We start from the raw sequence: 6,000 nt of genomic DNA, 5'->3' as shown, positions 1-6,000 counted from the left end.
GTTTTCAGGATCGTCGTAGGTGATGACTATGTCGCGACTGTCGTGGACATTTTAAGGAACTAAGAAGGTTCGGTCCATTCAGTAAAAGGGAGGACAGGTTGAAGTCAGGTAAAATGGTTAGTACTGTTATTCCTTTATATGAATGTGATAAATCCGTAACACCTAAAACAAGGTGTGGATTATGGTGGGAAAATAGATAAATATCAAGATGAATATCAAACTCTGAACAATCGAAATGATCTTTCATATGCAACAACCTGAACAGTGTCACAACTTGACAGCGGTTTTCTGGGTTTTTTTGTGGGTTTTTTGTTTGCCTTTTTAGTTATAAATGTGTGTCGCAGACACACCTGTCACCTGGGGAGATTATTGAAACATTAGTTACATCGATTTAGATTAAACTTGTCATTCACTCATCAAATTAAAACATTATCCTGTGGTAGGTTTATCCGTGCAATTCGCAGTTTAGATGCTTACATCAGACAAATGTTCTCAAAATTCATTATATCGTGTATATTCGACAATGACCATTGGACAATGGGTCAGTGACCTAGATAACCAGTTTGATCGATGCTGACCCATTGGAAGACTACTTACAGTGTGCAAATGGTGAGTGAGTTTAGGTTTACGCCACACTCAGCAATATTACAGCTGTATGGCGGAAGTCTATAAACATTCTCATAAAGTTTGGACTGGACAATCAACAACAAGAGCATCGATCTACACAAATGGGATATCGAAGATGGGATACGATACCCCATGTCATATCATTTCTTACTACAAGCATGGGTTGCTGAAGACCAGTTTTAAACCGGATCTTCACGGGTCCAGTTTAAACAGTAGGATCACTAGATTTATTTTGCCTGCCAAGGTAGTCCACACGTTCCATGGGATTTATATTGGGCACCTTGCCGACTACTTCGTAATCCAAATCCAGTTCCGAGCTTCCTCAAGTGACGAATCTTCTGACGAGGGGTTGTTTCTTTAAAATGGGTTGCTAATGTAACGTTTAATCACTACCCATCGTTTTCAATAGCTATCTGGATGCAAGATGAGAATGTTCACTGTTTTCTGCCAGGATGCTAAAATGGAAGAGAATATTGTGAAAGATCGCTTTATCCCAGTAGAAGACATCTTCTCACTTGTGTTTTTCTGTGCATTGAATTAAATTTGAAAAAGGCTTGTTATTCTTGGAAATGCTTCACCTGTAGACGGTAGTTTGCGGTACACATTTTCTTACGCTTGAAAATTTGCCGTGACAAAAGGTGTACGAAATCCCCCCAGAACCAGCAAAATATAACACAAACCAGTCTAAAATATTTAATATTTTGTATTGGGCAGCAAACAAAAGCAGGATATAAAGATTCAAAATAGAGGTTTCATGTACAATGCAGCTGAGCCATATCTAAAGTAATGGGTCACAAATATAATGTCAGCTCACTAAAGTCTTGGTTTGAGAGTGAGAAACAGTTATATTGAATGCAACACGTCGAGAGGTCAGAGAGCTGTCATGTAGGTCAAGCGTTGACAAACGCGGTTGATATCGATGTACTCCAGTTAATCCGTGTGTGCCCGTGTGTCAACACACCAACCAGCCTCAATATACACAATCACTGATTCCTGAACATTCGAGCATCGTGTTTACCTGAACACATTCTCAAAGGGGGGTAACTCTACAGAAATACCTTAAAGGCCTGCCGCTAAAATACTAATAGCTCTGAACATTTATGATAGGAAACGTGACCCATAATAATTATTACCTAATCAATAATACAATTTACAGAAGATACACTCTTGTAACAATATGATACATATTGAAAGCAGATCTTAAATATATATTCACAGACGGACATTTAGTATATATTAAATAAACGAAGTCAAAGCTATACGATTCCCACTGATGTCTTTGGGTGTAAAATGCAAAAAAGCCTTTAATAGGATCTGCCTAAATCACCAAAACGTCGGACCTACAGTCAGAATATTGGAAGTTGTTCTTCCGAATATGCTTAGAATTATCATAACATAGAGACTTTAGCAAAGGAGAACCCATATTCTACAGTTGCAGTGAAAGCCTGGAACCTTTTGGGGTGAAGAAAGGAATACATGAATAAACGACACCTTCATTATGGTGGGAGCGACGTTCTGGCGTAGGTTCTAACACCGTAGTTAGGTAAGTTTCTAAATGCCTATCAACGAAGTTTTTCTTGAGTCGTTGATCCAGGAACAATAGCTACAATTCCCATACTCTGCTACTACCATCTGAAAACTATTATGTGTTCAAAGCCCAATATCAAGAAGATTACTTTGCAAATATTAACCTAATCACCAAGAATCACTTACAAACCAAACCTATTAAGGTTGAACAATGCATGCCAGTGATGAAAAGGTGGTTGTAAAGAAGCGCTGTGTTTGATGATCATTAAAACAGATATTTGGTACAATGCCCTGCGTTTTTGTTTTGTCGTTTACCCTGTGAAATTCAAGGTCATTGTCCATGTTGATGAAGATGATATTTTCAAAGAGAAAACCTATATTGACTGTGTATATGGATGTTTACATAAACAGCCCCAGTGGGTACGGGTTCTCTGATCTCTTTCCATTTAAAGTGTTCCGTAGGAACCAAATATAGCTACTGAAAACACAAACGTATGTTAACCTCCTCATCAACTGAAATCCATTTTGTATAACACTGGCAACCATATATGTTATTGAGTTGGTCGAGATCAGTTTTAAGGGGTCTAATGAATAGTTTGTCTGTCCTTGAAACATCCCGTCCAACAAGCTACTTCATAGCCATGTTCATATTGTATCGTTAAATTAGAAATAGTGTTTTATAGTTAGATGCTAATTGTAAGTGTAAATCTGTGATAGACTAGTTGTTCTAGCGTCCTTCGCAGACCAACCAGGTAATCATATGAGTTTGTATATATTTGCTTTCATGGTCAGATACGGCTAAATTCCTGCCGATGTGATTTTAACTCACTCAGTCAGACAAACAATGCCATGCTGTAACCATACTAAAGCACGAACGGATTTGCCTATTTGCTGGCTTCGAATCGTCCATGTCAATAGGGTTCTTTTTCAAAATATAGCTGTTCAAATTTAATTTATCCAATGTTTACCATCCTGGAAGTGTATGAGTGAGTGAGTGAATATGGCTTTTCGCCTCATTATTCCCGCATATACAGTGCAGATTCCGGTTAGAATTGATCTTCAGCGACAAGAGGTGACAAACGGAATCGTGTTGTCAGGCTCGCTGACATGTGTACATGTTGTGAATTCCGCAGATCGATGTTCATGCTGTTGATTACAGGATTGTCTGGTTCAGATTATTGATAATTCCTGAGTGCGGCGTAAACCTAAAGTCACTCACTCATTGTTCTCGTGTTACGTAGATGGATGTTCGTGCTGTCGATTACTAGATTGTCTGGTACAGATTCGATTATTTACACATCGCCGCTATACAGCTTGAAAATTCCTGAGTGTGGCGTAAAACTAAATTAACTCACTTGTTATTCTCGTAGTGCAATATCACGATGTCAAACATTGTGCCGAAGTGGAAATTCGATCTTGGATATTTCGCGTAACAAGCATACGCTGTATCCTATAGGCTAAATCATAATCTCTCAGCATACTGGAGCACAGACGTACTGACGCAATCGCAAAGCAAAGGGTGTGTATAATCCATGATAGTTGTTAAACTGAAAAATTCGGTTGCATAATGTATTAACCACTAACTGAATGACTTTTCTGAATTTAAAATCGGTCGATGTAAAAACTGTTATAAATAGAAATGACGCACGGTGGACAACCTCCATACAAACCAGGTATATCACGGTTGTTGGGATATATGGCAATTAATTTTGTAAGAAATACATTTTCCACTAGATCAGCTACATATGAAGTGTATCGAACAGTTGCTAATGACAACAGTTTGATAACATCAAAGTAATTTGTTATTGCCAACGTGTGAAAGTGTTGACATGACTCTAACATTACACTATCAAGTGAGTGATGGCCCCAAGTTACTATTTTCTTAAACGTATCCTAACATTGAAGAATCATATACATGGACGAACAGCTACTTTATTACAATTACTGTGACATTTAGGCATGGCCTTGTAATTACTTTTTAAAACCTATATTAATACTGAAAGACCAAAATGCAGGGATGAACAGCTCTATTTTAATAGCAGTGACATTTCGTTGTCGCCATAACACCGTCATCAAATAAGCGTTAATCAGAATATGGATTGAGAGGTATAAATAGGAGGGGGACATGTTTTCACAGTTGATTGGTTTTAGGTTTCAATAAAACAGAAGTCAGTGAGTGCAAGACGCTAACTTTATGAGATTCTCTCGAAGTTCCCATGGTCCCTGATGATGTACCTTCAGTTGTTGGCGATCTATAGTCCAACTTTATACTGTATTGTCCTATTTTAAAATCCAAGAGAAATGCTAGTTTTATTTCTTGATGCTGTGATATTCTAGTCGGTTGCGCTGTCCTTCGATAGCAGGTTTTAAAAATTTATATGTATCTCAGGTGAAATCTAAACTTGTCGTAGTCACGATATCGCTGAAATATTGCCAATGTGACCACATTTTTACTCACTCACTCACTGCTGTCCTTAGTCAACATGTATTGCACATTAGTTAGCTTGTTTTCATCACTATATGGCTGTAATATTGTCCATGCGATGCAAACTTTTAACTCACCCGCTCACTCATTTTTTATTCCGAATCTCATTCGGACAGTTATCCATGACGTTTGAATACACCTCGTCGTATGTTTTGTCCTACGGCATAGGGCCTGAACTTTCGATGACCTCCTAACGCTAAGATAGACGCTGGTGCCATACATTAACATTAACTTACGACTATGTCAGCGCTAAGAGAAATTCGAAAATCTAGGCCCTCCAACAATTCCTCTCCAAGAAGAGCTTTAACATTGTCATTGTGAAAACCATTTCAATAAGCTTCTTTAAAATTTGATGTATTCTAAATACCTATTGTTTGAAAACATGTTCAATTGCTTTCTATTTTCATATTTCGAATGAATGATTAATGCATTCAACATGCATTCGTGTTTTCGCACCGTAATCAATTGTCAATCGATCCAGATGTGGATTCAGTTATCATCAACCTGTACTATTTCCACCATTACTCTCAAATTATAATAAACATGGCTTCTGTCGTCATCATCTCCACCCCTGACGTTTGTCACCATCAGCAACCATAACTCTTGTCATCATCAGCAATAATGACTCTTGACATCATCTCCACCCCTGACGTTTGTTACCATCAGCAACCATAACTCTTGTCATCATCTCCACCCCTGACGTTTGTCACCATCAGCAACCATAACTCTCGTCATCATCTCCACCCCTGTCACCATCAGCAACCATAACTCTTGTCATCATCTCCACCCCTGACGTTTGTCACCATCAGCAACCATAACTCTTGTCATCATCTCCACCCCTGTCACCATCAGCAACCTCTCGTCATCATCTCCACCCCTGATGTTTGTCACCATCAGCAACCATAACTCTCGTCATCATCTCCACCCCTGACGTTTGTCACCATCAGCAACCATAACTCTCGTCATCATCTCCACTCCTGACGTTTGTCACCATCAGCAACCATAACTCTTGTCATCATCTCCACCCCTGATGTTTGTCACCATCAGCAACCATAACTCTCGTCATCATCTCCACCCCTGACGTTTGTCACCATCAGCAACCATAACTCTTGTCATCATCTCCACCCCTGACGTTTGTCACCATCAGCAACCATAACTCTTGTCATCATCTCCACCCCTGTCACCATCAGCAACCTCTCGTCATCATCTCCACCCCTGACGTTTGTCACCATCAGCAACCATAACTCTCGTCATCATCTCCACCCCTGACGTTTGTCACCATCAGCAACCATAACTCTTGTCATCATCTCCACCCCTGTCACCATCAGCAACCTCTCGTCATCATCTCCACCCCTGATGTT

The sequence above is a fragment of the Haliotis asinina genome, chromosome 15, assembly GCF_037392515.1.
Source record: "Haliotis asinina isolate JCU_RB_2024 chromosome 15, JCU_Hal_asi_v2, whole genome shotgun sequence".
NCBI classification, from domain to species: Eukaryota; Metazoa; Mollusca; class Gastropoda; order Lepetellida; family Haliotidae; genus Haliotis; species Haliotis asinina.
Note: the sequence above shows the minus strand (reverse complement) of the source record.